Source organism: Xenia sp. Carnegie-2017, unplaced genomic scaffold (assembly GCF_021976095.1).
Source record: "Xenia sp. Carnegie-2017 unplaced genomic scaffold, XeniaSp_v1 HiC_scaffold_2, whole genome shotgun sequence".
In the NCBI taxonomy this organism is placed as follows: domain Eukaryota; kingdom Metazoa; phylum Cnidaria; class Anthozoa; order Malacalcyonacea; family Xeniidae; genus Xenia; species Xenia sp. Carnegie-2017.
In genome coordinates, this window is record NW_025813482.1 from 2,188,754 (window position 1) to 2,206,457 (window position 17,704).

A 17,704-nucleotide genomic window follows, 5' to 3' on the forward strand; every position below is an offset into this window, starting at 1 on the left:
ATAACTTTGTTATAAACGTATTTTAATTTTCATATTGGTGGTTATAATATTTTTCTCAATCCTGAAGCCAGTTTGGTTGTATGATGAAACATATTGCAACATAAAAAGTCATCTAGAAAACTCAAAATTAGGGCTCTTAGTATTTATAGAAGAAAATAAAACAGATTCCGAATATAGACATATCGTTTTCTTGATATTGAAGATGATACAAGAGTTTAGACAACAGATTGTGTATTATTTCGTCTCTAATCCAAGGACATCGTCAGACTAATAGTTTACAAGGCAGGCTGTGAAACTTTTATTTCATATTTACACGCGGAAGTGACAGTTACGTAATTGAGAGAGCAACAAGAATTACATTTGAAATAGAGATAATTTCTTAGAGATAATTTGAAATAGAGATATGTAGTTTAAGATTATTATTATTACAGCGATAATTAGGAATTAAGAATTAAGAATTTGGTGTTAATTGGAATCAGATTATAATAATTAAACGGTACGGGTGTCAAGGTCGGAGTTAACGTCAGGAAGTGAGAAATGGTGTGAGATGGCATCTTATAAATGCAAAACTCAAACCATAAACTCAAAACCAAAATCACAGCCAAAAATAACCCCAATCCCAAACAAAAGACTGACAATGACCTCCGTAAAGTCTTCTTTAGAATGCCATATTTAGAGAAACAGGGTGAACGTTAGGTTTTCAATCTTCTTCGTAAAATTCCGCCGTAGCTTAAAAATCCCCATCAAACTTATAGTTATATATCAAACAAAAAAGACATCAATTTTCTGTCCTAAAAAGGACAAAATTCCGGAACTCTTTAAAGACAATGTTTTATAAAATGAACTCTAATACAACTGGAAGGCTAACTTGGCCGCCATATTTGAAGCCTGCATGATCGCCGCCATTGAGGGTACGGAGGCGAAATACATAATGTGAACACATAATTATATAATTTTTAATCGGTTAGAATAACACTCCCATGCAAAAGCATTCAGGTTAAGTATAAACGTGTCTGAATTGTGTAGACCGAAACGGTGGCCTTGTAAAAATGATTTTTGCTATCCAAACTTAAAAAAATAATATAAAAATAGTGATTCAGTTCATTTGATAAAAATTAATGCCCAACATAAAGTTCTGATTATAGCCATAGAAATAGACAAAAAAAAAACGAATTGTAAAGTTAAATTTATTGTGACGTTTCGTCTTTACTCAAGACATCTTCAGACAATTTAAGGCCTTATCAGAAAGAAATTTGCTTCAAGACGCCGCACACGGACAATTCGACAAAGCATTACGCGTCGCGTGGCAAAAAATTATCAAACATGTTAGATATTTGCCAGTCCTGCCTTGAATGGCAAAAGTCGTCCAAAAAAGGACTAACGCGCCACTTGGCACGACTAACATTTTACTAAGCAAGTAGCTCTCGTGTGCGCCGGGCCATATAAACATTGGCCACATAAACAAAATGGCTTTTACATAAAACACTTTCCACTTACGAACATGACTTTGTGCGCTTTACATCCTCTTTAATGACTAAAATAAAACTGCACTGTAGCCAAAAGTAAGAATTGATAATGAATAAATAATAGTCGGCTTTATATTATGGATTAATATTATGCATAGTTGGCTTTAAATTCAGTCTTGCACAGGTGGTAAGTCGTTGCTAAAAAAGGAAGTAAAAAGGAAGTGATTTACATCAATGAGACAAACAGTGTTCAGTTGAATGGATGACACATCCTGAGATGGTTTGTATTAACAAAAATTGTCAAAGGGAGCTCTGAAACAACCGGAGAGCAGTTTTCACTACCTCTAATAGTTATATCATTCGTAAAAATACTAACCTAATGACAACAATACAAGTGCTATCTTTGCAATGCAAAAAAATTATAAAAAAAACATTGAAAAATACCTCAAAGATTGTTATAACCATGTGCACATTTTGTGCAAGTAATGCCTGCAGCACACGAGAGCTATTACTGAGCTAAAAGTTACTTGTGTCGGTTAGCTCAGTCGATAACTCGCTGTGTGCGGAGGACTTTTACTGAGTTTTACGACTCATGCAACCTTTTCTCGCATACCAAACATGTTTGATATTTTTGGCCACGCGAGGCTAAAAATTCACCGTTTGTGCAGAATGTGAGCTAGATGCTCACATATAAACAATAAAAGAACCAATAGTGATACGTTCTTCCATCTCGTGATGTCCATCTCTTTAATTCCTCTGCGATTCTTAATTTATATGCAATTTAGCCCTTTTTATTTTAAAGTCTGGCGAACTTACACATTAAACACACAGTGGTTGTTTGTTCACGTGTCAACGAATTTGCCAATGACTTAAATTTGTCTAATATATACTCGCTCATCAATTCGTTTGTAACGGTAACCTATAGCAGTGTTGCCGCTATAACACAGTGGTAGTTTGGCCATGTGTCAACGTTACAAACGTAGATGATGATATTTCATAGTTACCAACGTAGATGATGATATTTCATAGCTACCAACGTAGATGATATGTCATAGTTACAAATGTAGATGAGGATATTTCATAGTTACCAACGTAGATGATGATATGTCATAGTTATAAATGTAGATGATCATATTCCATAGTTACCAACGTAAATGATGATATTTCATAGTTACCAACGTAGATGATGATATGTCATAGTTATAAATGTAGATGATGATATTCCATAGTTACCAACGTAAATGATGATATTTCATAGTTACCAACGTAGATGATGATATTTCATAATTACCAACGTAGATGATGATATTTCATAGTTATCCAGCGTGGAATGATGATATTTTATGGTATGTACTCATATTTTAGTTCATTATTGTATATTTAGTTCTTTGTATTTTCTATTTAAATTTTAATACTTAACTTAACAAAGCTAACATGGTGTACTTTAAGCTTACATTGTACAGAGATTTTTAACTTTATGGCATTATATCTTGATGAGTTGTTGCGTTTAGGTTAAAGTATCGCTGCTTATTCCATAGTGAGCTTTGTTCTTGAAATAAAAGATCGTCACAATGGAAACATTTTGATCAATGTTGTGAATCTATTAATATTAGTTCCACCATTTTATCATGTTATTACGACATGCACGATTAGTATTATGACATTTAGCGACTAACAATACTCAAATTTGACGGTAGAAACACATATTCGTGATACTATTTACTTCAACAAAAACAAATTCTTTCACTTGGCTTTTGAAATGCATGTTGTTAGCTGACCATTAAGGAATACAGTTCTTTTCTAATCAGTGCAAATATTTGCAAAGGTCTCACCGTTATTAAGACCTCTTATATAAAATCTCTATTCCTAATATAATTTTTCCTCATAACTATGATAATGGGTAAAACAGTGGAATAAATGGAACGTTATAAAGATTAAGGTGAGCTCACATTATTGAGTCGATGTATCAATTTTTTTATACTTTTAAAATGTTACATGTCGAGTAACTTTTAAAGGACTTTTGCACCAGAAGCGAACTAAAAGGATGCTTGCAAAAAAATCGCAAAAATTTGTTGTTCATACTGATCCATCTGCAAGTTGGTGTCATTTTGGTTATTTAAAAATTATAGATGGGGTCATTCTTGCACATTGTGTATGTGGATCATACATGGTATGTGTGGATCATACATAGTGTTTGTGGATCATGCATAGTGTGTGTGATGCATACATGATCTGTGTAGATCATACATTAAGTTTATGCATTGGACATGATCCTCGATATATAAGAATTCTTTGATCACTCTGTTGTCAAAATTTCGATCTTTATTTTGTAAAAATTTGTAAAAGTCCGAAAGCCTTCGTATTACAGTGATGCTTATTGATATGTATGTGTTAACTTAGGTACTGGTGACACTTCACACGTTATAATGTCACTTTTGGAAAACCTTGTCGAATTGTAACTTTGCTTTATATACTTACCGTGACTGAAATGCATAAGCGATGTTTATTATTTTGTTTCAAAGTCTTTCCACCTTCTTGAATATAATAATATTCAAACTCGTAGTTAGACACGATTTATACATGATTGGTGATTTGTACGACTTGATTCAGTTAGCACAAAATAAGATTCTTTATTGAATTTTTTTGTTATGTCGATGTGAGTTTCATTCAACAGGAAAACGGTTTGGAATTTGGATGTTATAATTTTTGTCGAAAACTTTACATAAAGGATATTGACAAGCGGGTAAGTGTTTTCTTATGGTGCGTATTTGATAAACTACGGTGATGTCTTCAAAGGACACACTTGGTTAACTCTTTAGCATTGAAATTTTTTGACAAACCAGTTAGTTAAATCAATTGGGGGAAAGATATTTCGAATTTTGTGTTTTTCTCTGTATTCATATGGACGAGTGGAATTGAAAAGTAGACTAAAAGCAGTGCTGAAGGAATGCTTATATTTGGTGGAAAATATTATTGCTCACTTTTTACAAATGACATGAACAAATACAAAAATGCGCTGAAATAGTTTGATAACACAATGCAATAAATTTTACCATAAGAAATAAATATGTGCTAAATAAAAACATTGAAAATGTTTTCAATGTAGCTACATAGAAAATGAGATAAAGTTCCTCATTACTTTTGTTTTAAATGCATTCGGCTCTTATAAAATGCGAGGTTTGAAACAGGCCTTAGTGAACCCAAAATGAATGGAAAAAAACAAACTTTGTTTTGCATGCACAAATAACTAAAGTATAATTCCCGTAAATAAATAAAATAAAATATCTCGTACAAAATGATTTTCAATCCTTAAATGTTAAAATTGGGTGTGTTCATGCCTTTGATAGTGGTGAGGGTTGTTGAAAGAACTGGTTGGTATAAAGCCGTATGAACATTGACCGGTATTGGTGAGTGGAAAGCTTCTTGATGGTCGTGGAAGTAATTCAGCATCTTTTATTAGACCATCAATGTACTTGATGGTGTACATGAAGTCATCACTGTTACGTCCAAAGATCATTTCGAGCAAATCAGGACGTTGGTTTGGAAATATTTTTACGAGCAGCTGGATATTCGGCGGAATTGATGTTGGATTTTTAACATACGTTCGTGGTAAATCAGCTACAACTTTGTGGGGTGGATTGGAAGAAATGTTAAAAGAATATCTTTGTTACTTGGCTTTTTTTTCCATGTGCATGTGGTTTTGCAATTCATCTATAAAAGATAAAATCACAAATTGCAAATTAAGTTTTTGTGTCATGTGATTGTTTGTTTTACGCAGGCATATGCTAACAAACTTACACCTAGTGATAGAATTTCCCAAAATTAACACCTTCAGTTTCATACATTGATAAAGACAATATTGAGAAGACAATAATGTTCAAATATAGTTTTGCTATAGTTGAACATTATCTCACTATCTTTTCAATAATCTTTTGATAGGACCTTAATCAACATATTGCCATTGATTTTTTGCCAATTAAGATTATATGATTTTTAATCTTTGAACGCTGAGTCATTGCAACTAGCGAATATTTCATTGTATTCATTAGCCAGGCCAGACTCGCACCATGTACATAAGTCTTTGTTATTTTTGAAATTGTGTTAAATCCGCACTGATATTATCGGTAATCATAAAATACAAGCCAAACATTTTCTTCACTCAAGCACTTTTGTAGCCGAGCACTTTAAAAATGACAAAAACAAAAAAAACTCAAAATGGAAAATTAGTTAAAGAAAGTTTACAAAACCAATCTTATCAATTATTTTAAAGAATCAAATCGAGAAATCATCTTTGAAACTTTATATGAACTCAGGAAGCAGATGTTATTCATAAATGTAGACAGCTTTGACCCTTGAACTAAAATACATACAACGCTATCTGAAGCAAATAACTGAAGCCAAAACTTACACCTAGACACGCGTGTGTAGTTTTTCTAGATTCTCTCGAAAATTGATCGACTACACACGCTTGTCTTGGTGTAAGTAATCTCGCTTGAAAAAGTTATTTGACTTTTGTATTACAGGTAGCGTTCCATGTATTTTAGTTCAATGGCTTTGCTTTTTTTTAAGATTGCGGTTTGCCTCACACTAACTATAGAATTTTGCAGAGTAAGATATGTAGTAGATTGGGTTTTAGATTCTTTTCTTCAATGTCCAAATCCTGTTTAAGATATACCTTACCCAAAAAGTTTATGCTATAGAAATTAACCTGTTGTTTATAAACGGCTCATAACAAAGAAGATTTTCTGGTCAAGTAATTTTGCCTGTGAACAGCAGTTTATGAACAATAGCGCTTTATACGTTTGCTGGGACAATGTTTCATTAAATGTCTTCATGCATTACATCATTTGCTGATTTTTATCTTAAGAAATTCATAATCAATAACTTTGTTATAAACGTATTTTAATTTTCAAATTGGTGGTTATAATATTTTGCTCAATCCTGAAGCCAGTTTGGTTGTATGATGAAAACACATTCCAACATAAAAAGTCATTTAGAAAACTCAAAATTAGGGCTCTTAGTATTTATAGAAGAAAATAAAACAGATTCCGAATATAGACATCTCGTTTTCTTGATATTGAATATGATACAAGAGTTTAGACAGCAAATTGTGTATTATTTCGTCTCTATTCCAAGGACATCGTCAGACTAATAGTTTACAAGGTAGGCTGTGAAACTTTTATTTCATATTTACACGCGGAAGTGACAGTTACGTAATTGAGAGAGCTACAAGATTTACATTTGAAATAGAGATAATTTCTTAGAGATAATTTGAAATAGAGATATGTAGTTTAAGATTATTATTATTACAGCGATATAAGAATTTGGTGTTAATTGGAATCAGATTATAATGATTAAACGGTACGGGTGTCAAGGTCGGAGTCAACGTCAGGAAGTGAGAAAAGGTGTGAGATGGCATCTTATAAATGCAAAACTCAAACCATAAACTCAAAACCAAAATCACAGCCAAAAATAACCCCCCTCCCAAACAAAAGACCGACAATGACTACGTAAAATCTTCTTTAGAATACCATATATAGGCTAACAGGGTGAACGTTTGGTTTTCAATCTTCTTCGTAAGACTAGCCGTAGCTTAAAAAATCCCCATCAAACGTATAGTTATATATCAAACAAAAAAGACATCAATTTTCTGTCCAAAAAAGGACAAAATTCCGGAACACGTTAAAGACAATGTTGTATATAAATTTAAATGTCCTGGTTGTGGTCATGCATACATAGGTAAAACAGAACGAAACCTACACACAAGACTAACCCAACATGCTACAAATTACAACAGTTCTAGTGTTATCTTGCAACATTTACTCAGTTGTCCAGACATCAAACTACATCTCACACCTTTTCTCACTTCCTGACGTTGACTCTGACCCTGATCTTACAAGCGTATTTTTTAGTCTTGTAACTCTCTCAATTACGAAACTGTCAATTCTGTGTGTAAATAATTATGATTCACAGCCTGCTTTGTAATCTCTTAGTCTGACGATATCTTTGGAATAAAGACAAATATTACACAATCTGTTGTATAAGCTCATGTATCATCTTCAATATCAAGAAAACGAGATGTTTATATTCGGAATCTGTCGTATTAAAATTGTCTGCTTGTCATGGTTATAAGTATTTGTAGAACATACATCAAAACGTAGTTCTTCAATTGGTGATATTCTGACTCCATTTTAAAACCGACATACTACACAGTGTTTGCAATGCATGGTGTAAAGTTGAAAATAATTATGATATTTTTTTGCCAACATTATAAGGGTGAAACAAAAAAATTTTTCTCAACTTTAAATTGATTCAGTTCTTTGTTTGAAAGCGTGGTCTCGTAGAAACATATAAATGTAAACCTATCTTCGTTCAGTAAATAATTTCATTAACTTACGCTCTATGCACTTTTTGGTGTTAAACCTGTACAATCTAGGTTTATACAATTGCAAAATGTTATACATATTTGGCGCAAGATTAGAACCCAAACTATACGTTGCGCAAAATCATAAGTGACCATATAATGTGAACGAATAATAACATAATTTTAAATCGGTTAGAATAACACTCCCATTCAAAAGCATTCAGGTAAAGTATAAACGTGTCTGAATTGTGTAGACCAAAACGGTGGCCTTGTAGAAACGATTCTTGCTATCCAATACTTGAAGAAATAATGTGAAAATAGTGATTCAGTTCATTTGTATTAGTTCACAATGCCAAAGAGCTCGCCATGGCCGAACAAAAATTTGTAATGTATTAACTCAATGCAAACGGTAAATGTAGCTGTCTTTTCAGCAAATGATTTTTCCTCCGATGACACGCACACAATATCATTCAGCGCAAACATTTTACTGAAGAGAGCTAAGTTTCTACCACGTGGTATGCAAAAATACTAAAAATGCTTCTTATTGGCAAAGTGGCGGTTGTTGCCACATTGAAAATATTTTTGGTTTTACTCATTTCAAAATAATAAAAGTTCTATAGAAAGAAGAACGTAAATAACTTTCGTATGATTTTTAAATGAAATATTTCTCATTCTGGAATAAAATTTTTTCTCTCGACCCAAGACTATGTCGTTACTATGCTTCTAACTCATGTTTGATTTTTCTCGACAATAATGCCATTCAAGTGAGTCAGCTCATTTTTCACACAAATATTTCTTGAAAGATATTGTCTATCGTAATGATGTGTGAAAAAACAGTTTGCTAGCTAAGATCGCTTTAGAGAAATTGAGCATAAGAAAATGAAACTTGTCTAGTTGGACAAAGTGTGATTTTTATCCTTTCACCAAACGAACATCGCATATAGTGTAGGAATTGTTGGGAAAATCAAATATTGTATTAAATTAACATTGAACAAGAAAGCGTAGATTGTTATACAACATACCTTATGATTCTAATAAACGTTGATTTTCTCTATATAATGCTATTCTTGCAGCCGTGTGACGTCTTTCTTCAGCAGGCACCATACATAAATTACACGTGCAGTCTTTATGAACACAGTCATGTTTATGACCTTTAATATGAACGATTATTCCGTGATTTCGGCAGCTCCTACAACTGAGAGGACTCTTTCTCCTAATTTTGTAGTGTTCCGTATGTACGGACTTCTGACTCTTTGGCATTTTTTGTGATAAAACCTTGACAAGCTCCTAGCGCGTCACGACTCACGATGAAAAATGACCTCAAACGAACAAATCAAAACTTATATGTTATATGCTAATTAGCGTAAGTAAGATGACGTGTAGGCGTAAGCGCTTTTTACATTCACTGGTAATGATGGTAATGACATTCCTGTTTGCATAAATTAGCATGTTCTTCATGATAAAACTAATGCTGTTTGAGGTGTCAAATTACTTACACCATGACAGAACAGAAAACTAAACCACTCTATCACCAGGTAAGATGAGAATAATCAGAAGATCTCAAGTTTATCTTTGGTGATATAAAGAAAATTGCATTTACACAAAACACTTTACCATTATAAAGATTAACTTGTAACGCCCTACGTCCTCTCTAATGACTAAAATAAAACTATACTCTAGCCAAAAGTAAGAATTTACAATGGGGATAAATCATAGTCGGCTTCATTCCAAAGCCATCATCAGAGAATAAACTGAATAATAATCCTTAATTAATATTATGTATCGTCGGCTTTATATTATGGATTAATATTATGTATGTCGGCTTTAAATTCAGTCTTGCACAGGTGGTAAGTCTTTGCTAAAAAAGGAAGTAAAAAGGAAGTGATTTACATCAATGAGACAAACAATGTTCAGTTGAATGGATGACACATTGTTAACCTGCCATGCGTGTCAGCGTTCGATTTAATATGCATGTTGTTAGCTGACCATTAAGGAAGACAGTTCTTTTTTGATCATTGTAAATATTTGCGAAGGTCTCACCGTTATTAAGACCTCTTTTATAAAATCACTACTCATAATATAGTTTTTATTCATAACTATGATAATGGTAAGACAACGGAGTCCCATTTATTCAGGTTATTGACTAAAAAATTTTCATAGTTAAGTTCATGATTTTAAACACGAGCTAAACTTGATTTTTTGAGGCGTTAGACGATTTGGGCAAGTTGAAAACGACCAAATGCTTATGATAATGAATTTGCTTGATATTTTTCCGTATTTTCTCATTATATAGAAATATGTAATTGTGAAAATGAAAATAACAAACTTATATAATGTTTAAATCCTACTAATCTATTGACTGGGTTCATGTCATTAACTTTTTACAACAGCAACTTTTATTCATCAATGATTTACTGAACTTTTTGTGAGACCATACATTGCTTTAAGGTAATAAAAATTTCTTTATGAATTTCGAGTGACGTTGGTCATTATTCTCTCATTTAAATTATAACTATCGTGTTTTATCTCCAACATCAATTTAAGGCCTTATCAGAAAGAAATTTGCTTCAAGACGCCGCACACGGACAATTCGACAAAGCATTACGCGTCGCGTGGCAAAAAATTATCAAACATGTTAGATATTTGCCAGTCCTGCCTGGAATGGCAAAAGTCGTCCGAAAAAGGACTAACGCGCCACTTGGCACGACTAACATTTTACTAAGCAAGTAGCTCTCGTGTGCGCCGGGCTTAAGATTAGCATTGGCCATATAAACAAAATGGCTTTTACATAAAACACTTTCCACTTACGAACTTGACTTTGTGCGCTTTACGTCCTCTTTAATGACTAAAATAAAACTGCACTGTAGCCAAAAGTAAGAATTGATAATGAATAAATAATAGTCGGCTTTATATTATGGATTAATATTATGCATAGTTGGCTTTAAATTCAGTCTTGCACAGGTGGTAAGTCGTTGCTAAAAAAGGAAGTAAAAAGGAAGTGATTTACATCAATGAGACAAACAGTGTTCAGTTGAATGGATGACACATTGTTAACCTGCCATGCGTGCGCTTGAATATTCATTAGAGAACAGATATCCAAATGCAACATGAGATATGTTGGCATATGCAATCGCCACGACGCTTTCCCGCTATTAGTTTTCTGTTTCTAAATTTGAAAGGAAATTTTTTGTAAAAAACTATAAAACTTTGCTGTTTGAGTTTCAAATAAGCAATGAGCATCAGATTCTGACAGTTTTACATGTATTGCGGCTATTGCTTTTGATAAATCACCATGAAGCGTCTGGACAGCTTATGATGTTAGGAATTCATTGTGGTCGAGAGAGCAAACTGGATTTGGTTACAGTAGTGAACAAGTTCAACGATAAGTTTCCCAAGTGTAGAATTGTTCTCTGACCATCAAAAAATCAAATCGAATGATTCACCGAAGTTATATCATACTCGTGCATTATTAATATTGCCTCACATATTTATAAACTATTTCCTAGTACACTACTGATTCATAATATATACATGCAGTCAAAAAGAAATGCTCACCAGCAAAAACGTTTAACAGGGTAACATTGACATAAAGTGCCAAAACATAAGATTTAAGTTAAACAAGAAAAAAAAAATAGTTGTATCTAATAACTAATGTATCCTCGTCTTACTTTGATTACAGCTTTGTATAGGTTAATAAAGAAGATGTTCAATATGTTTATAATTCTTTGACGGAGATAATTATTATTTGATTATTACTATCCAACATTACTAGAAAACCCAAGGCATTTTTTTTACTTACTGTATAGCTTTGTTATAGCCAATCATATATGTGAATCCCTGGATTGCATGCACGACTAGCAGGCTGTTAGTAAAACGGTGATTGGTGGGGATATTCATATATTCAGTTGTGTCAGACTGACTTCATTTAATATAATCATACAGTAACAATACAAAGCTTCGTAGGCAATTCTTTTTAAAGAGATATCTCATATTTATATAGAATTCTATACTGCTCTAATATATTTTGGAGACTCTAGCTCTGTATGACTGAACTTTAAGGTAAATTAAAAGATACATAAAACATATGCGAAATCATTGTTTTTTTTTTATTGAAAACTACTCAAAGTGAAACAAACGAAACGTTATGAGATTATAAAGAAAACTGGGATCTTACATAAAAGCACATGACAAGGGTGGAGGATAACTAGTCAAGAGTGAGGGTAAAATGACGAGCCAGGTCATCTAGTATACGGGTTCATAATGTTTCTTTGGTGGGTCAACAATTAATTTAGGTGGGTGAAATCTGACGTTTGGGGATTGGCAGCCCCCTACACCCAGCCCCTCTCCCCCCTCCCCCAGTAAATCCATCCATGGCATAGATCCATCAAGTCAACTTATGTCTATTTGAAATCAATGAAATGAGTATGGTTAATTTTGTGTGAACGACGATTTTAAATAATAAACTTTGTAGAAAAGATGAATTTTATATGCAAAAAATATTCGTAATAATTAAAAGTTTTTTCTCATGCATATTTTCGGAAAAGATCTCTTTGACTGACTAGTATATTAGCAAGATAGCGTTTGTAACGACTAAGGATTCAAGGATAGTGCAAAATTTAAAAAAAACAGACTTCATTTTTACTCGTTATTTGAATCAACCATAGAATGTTTAATACATTTATTTCAGTTCTACATTAAATACAACTTAGTTTTAGTTCAATATCATGAGATGAACATCTCTTTACTTCATGACAAAAAATTATTCAAGACTATCACAAGTTTATAGTCGAAACAACCATTGTTGTTGTTGCGTTTTTGACGGTTTTTACGTGTGACCTATTTCCATTGGAAATGGAAATGTCATGCACCTGTGAGATTAGTACTATGATCGGGCGTTGAAATTTTACGATAGTTTAATTGCCAAAAGTCAATTTTTTATATACATCTTGTGGAATGCTAATTAAAAGAAATGAAAGTGTTAACGTTGGCTAATAAATATAATAAGAAAATAAGACGTAATGAACAACGAAGAGGGTTTTTTCAAAGCATTTTTGGTATTGGTCAACATTTAGAATGTAATAATTGCTTTCCAAGGAGGCTTAAAAATTTTGAGATTTGCTATTTGCAATAGCTGAAATATAGGTATTTATTTATATTGTATTCAATTGTATGTACCGCTCCATGAGGATTAATTACTTCTAAAGCTTAGTTTTCACTAGCGACATAAGCATAAACACAAACAAAGACAAAAGAAAATACAAAAGAAGACAATGAAGTGACTGACACAAACATAAGCATAAGCATAAGCACAGCAAATTGACATAAGCATAAGGTAGAACAAGAATAAAATGAAAAGAAAATCCCTTTTCTTTTATTTCCTCCAATCTCTGGAGAATATGCTGTGCTTTATTATCTTGTTTGTGCTTATGTCGTTAAAGAAACTAGGTGATGAATAATGCAAATTGTGATGAGCAGTTTTTGAAGACACTCTGTATAGTCACAATTTATAAAAGACGACAAACCTAGTAACTGACGAATGAGAATACAACACGTTTACGACTCACTTAGTCACTGACCAATCAGAACACAACACATTTACGACTCACCTTGTCACTGAAAACTAGAACACAACACGTTTGTAAAACTTTGGCCATAGTTTACGAACATTCCATTTGAACGTGAACGTGAACGTGAAAGTCGATAGACGCACGAAGAATAGTAAGCCGAAGTCAAAATTATTCGTCGATGAAATATCTCTTGGAGTGCTTTGAGACCATGTCAAGGTAAATGTGTTGTTTCATGTTTTTTGGCGCTGAGTATGAATTGAATTAAGACACACATGTGATGTTCGTTTATGCAAAGTGCGGTATGGCCTTTCCATAAAGTTTTCGTCTTTGTAATTTTTGTTGCTTCTGTGCTTGATTTTAGACATTAACATTCATCTGTTGAACAACAGATGGTCATCAATTGAGATTTTAGAAGCAACAGACAAGTGTTGGTGTATTGACCATGATGGTGGACTCTACAATTAAAGAAAGTAATTATTGTTCACAGCGGTTGAAGAGAACTGTGGCTGTTGTTGACCATTTCCTCAAGAATGAACGATATACTTTGATGAAGGCCTCTGAATATTGATCAAGAATGATGAAGGCCTCTGAACAATGATCAAGAATGATGAAGGCCTCTGAAAAATGATCAAGAATGGACAATATACTTTGATGAAGTCCTCTGAACAATGATCAAGAACAGACAATATACTTCGATGAGATTGATATATATATATATATATATATATATATATATATATATATATATATATACAAAGTGTATAACAATGTGCCCTCCCGGCTATCACCATAGTAAAATGGTGACTCCTGCACTTGGGACACAGGACGTACGGTTACACATTGTATGGATTGTATTGTAGAGTCACCAGAGCGCTCAAACCTATATAGATGAGCATTGCATATATATATATATATCGATTTTGTCCTAAAGGCCATCTCTACAAAGAATACAAACACTAAATACTTTCCAGAGCAATGCATCCATCAGCCTAACGGCAATTTCCATGGACAAGTCAGTACTATGATCTTTTCTATAAAAACCTTTCCTGGGCATTTTCCTGCTAAGATCACGACTAGTCAATCAATCGCAACGATGAATAATAAAACCACATTACTATCAAACGCCCAAATTTCAACATTATTTAATTGGAAAGTTTTTCGTTATAATAATATGGAATGAGAACTGGTTGGTGTAAAGCCGTATGAACATTGGCTGGTATTGGTGAGTGGAAAGCTTCTTGATGGTTTTGGAAGTAATTCAGCATCTTTCACTAGACCATTGATTTCCTGGATGGTACACATGAGGTCATTACCTTTACGTTTAAGAATCATTTCGAGTGTATCACAAAAAATGTTTGGGAATATTTTTTCGAGTTGCTGGATATTTGACAAAATTGGTTTCGTAATTGGTTTTGAATTTTTGAAATAAGTCGGTGGTAAATCAGCTGCAACTTTGTGCGTGGATTGGCTATGAGAAGACTGTCTTTTTTCCCTTTTGTTTTGGCTTTTTTTCTTTTTTTTCAATCTGCATGTGGCTTTTGCGATTCATCTATAAGAGACAAAATTGCAAATTAAGTTTTTGTGTCACGAGCTTGTTTGTTTTACGCATCCCAATTTTGTCAAACACGCAGGCATATGCTAACAGTCTTACACGTAGCGACAAAATTTTTCCAAATTATAACACCTTCAGTTTCATATATTAATACAGATAATATTGAGAAGACAATAATGTACAACTATAGTTTTGCTCTCACTATCTTTTCAACAACCTTTTGATAGGACCTTAATCAACTTGTTGCTACTGATTTTGTGCCAATTGCGATTAAATGAGAGGTTTAATCTTTGAACGCTGAGTCATTGCAAATAGCGAATATTTCTTTGTATTCATTAGCCAGGCCAGACTCACAACATGCATATAAATTTTTTGTAATTTTTGACGTTCTGTTAAATCCCCACCGATATTATAGATAATCATAAAAATACAAGCCAAACATTTCTTCACTTGAGCACTTCTATAACTGAACACTTTAAAGTGACAAAAACGAAAAACTCAAAATGGAAAATTAGTTAAAAGCAGTGGCATTGCTAAGGGGAGCCTGGGGGAGACGTGCTCCTCTAAAAATTCGTTGTGCACCCCACCCCCATTTGAATTTTAGAAAAGGGTCTTGAGATGCATCATTGGAAATTGAAAAGGAAGCATATGGCATTAATGTAACTCTTACGGAATTCGCACAACTTTTCCTTAAAGGGGCAGAATTTTATTAGCTTTTTGCATTGATGATAAACGATCTAAAACATGGGGCACCATCTTTTTGGAAATTTGTCGACGACACTACTGCTTCCGAAATTGTACCTAAAGGCAGTGTGAGTCATGCACAAAGTATAGCTGACAATGTAAATGATTGGTCAAAAGAGAACAGAGTACAATTACATCCTGACAAGTGCAAAGAACTGAGAATATCCTCCTCAAAACAAACACCGCATTTTGACCCACTTGTTATTGACAGCAACGAGGTTGAGGTTGTTAAGTCAGCAAAATTTCTTGGAGTTACGATCAGCCACAAATAAAGAAATTTACTGCCAAACAAAAATAACTGTAAATATAACCTGAGAAGTAAACATAAATATAAAGTTCCGCTTGCTCGCACCAGCAGAGCAAAGAATTCGTTCATCCTGTCCTTGTGTTACACAAAAGTGGCCAGGTATGGAGTTTTCTTTGTCTCTGTTGGTGTTGGCGAGTACCATTTTTATAATTGTAAATTTAATAAATGTAAATACTTTGAAAAATTTTATTGTATTTTAGATATTAGATATTATTTGTTATTATAACTTTATTAATTTAGATATTTGTAATTCAGCCGCAAGGCTGCAATTAATATTTTAATAAACTACTTACTTACTTACTTACTTACTAACTAGTTTGGGTTGTATTTACGCTTTTTGCGTTTTCAGCCGAGTGGTAAAGATTTTAATTCCTTGAAAATGCAAAAAAAAATACTTCTAGAGACTTCAAAAGAAAGAGACAAAGGAAGTTCAAGTGATATTCTGATGCTTATATCATTAACCACATTACACCATCTCATAGAACTTGTATGAGATCGTGGCCAAGTATAGTAGAGATCGTAGATAAGTATATTCATAGACTCAAACTTGTAGACACAAAAATACAAAATATCATTAACTGATGAAAATACTGCTATATTCTGTGAATGTTATAATATGTAAACATTTCATTCGAATCAATATACGTATCGTTATAACACGAAAAATCGCCAAGCCGCTAAGGTTTACTGGGAAATTAAAAAATTGAAACTATTTATGTTGTGATTAATATTTCAAAAATTTCCCAGTACAGACGCAATTTTTAAGCAATTTCGCTTTCGACTTACGTGGTACAAATTTTGATACCCCCCGGAAAAATTGGCCTATAGCATGTGCCCCTCACTTGCAAAATCCTGGCGACGCCACTGGTTAAAAAAAGTTTAAAAAACCAATCTTTAAAGAATTTTATTGAGACTATCATCTTTGAAACTTTATATGAACTCAGGAAGCAGATGTTAGTGATAAATATAGTAAGTTTTGCCCATTGAACTAAAATACATAGAGCACTACCTTAAGCAAATAACAGAAGCCAAATCTTACACCTAAACACGCGTGTGTAGTTGTTCGAGATTCTCTCGAAAATTGATTGACTACACACGCTTGTCTTGGTGTAAGTAATCTCGCTTGAAAAAATTATTAGACTTTTGTATTACAGGTAGCGTTCCATGTATTTTAGTTCAATGGTTTTGCTTTTTTTTAAGATTGCGGTTTGCCTCACACTAACTATAGAATTTTGCAGAGTAAGATATGTAGTAGATTGGGTTTTAGATTCTTTTCTTCAATGTCCAAATCCTGTTTAAGATATACCTTACCCAAAAAGTTTATGCTATAGAAATTAACCTGTTGTTTATAAACGGCTCATAACAAAGAAGATTTTCTGGTCAAGTAATTTTGCCTGTGAACAGCAGTTTATGAACAATAGCGCTTTATACGTTTGCTGGGACAATGTTTCATTAAATGTCTTCATGCATTACATCATTTGCTGATTTTTATCTTAAGAAATTCATAATCAATAACTTTGTTATAAACGTATTTTAATTTTCAAATTGGTGGTTATAATATTTTGCTCAATCCTGAAGCCAGTTTGGTTGTATGATGAAAACACATTCCAACATAAAAAGTCATTTAGAAAACTCAAAATTAGGGCTCTTAGTATTTATAGAAGAAAATAAAACAGATTCCGAATATAGACATCTCGTTTTCTT

The 17,704-nt window shown here is 33.0% G+C and overlaps 1 long non-coding RNA gene across 1 annotated transcript; it reads right to left on the reverse strand.

The window, feature by feature from the left end:
• Positions 1–4,691: 4,691 nt before the first annotated feature.
• On the reverse strand, positions 4,692–9,137 carry LOC124440248. The gene is made up of 2 exons (XR_006946631.1): positions 8,853–9,137; positions 4,692–5,177 (listed from the first exon to the last, which is right to left on the reverse strand). It is a non-coding gene; the product is annotated as an uncharacterized LOC124440248 (long non-coding RNA).
• Positions 9,138–17,704: the final 8,567 nt, after the last annotated feature.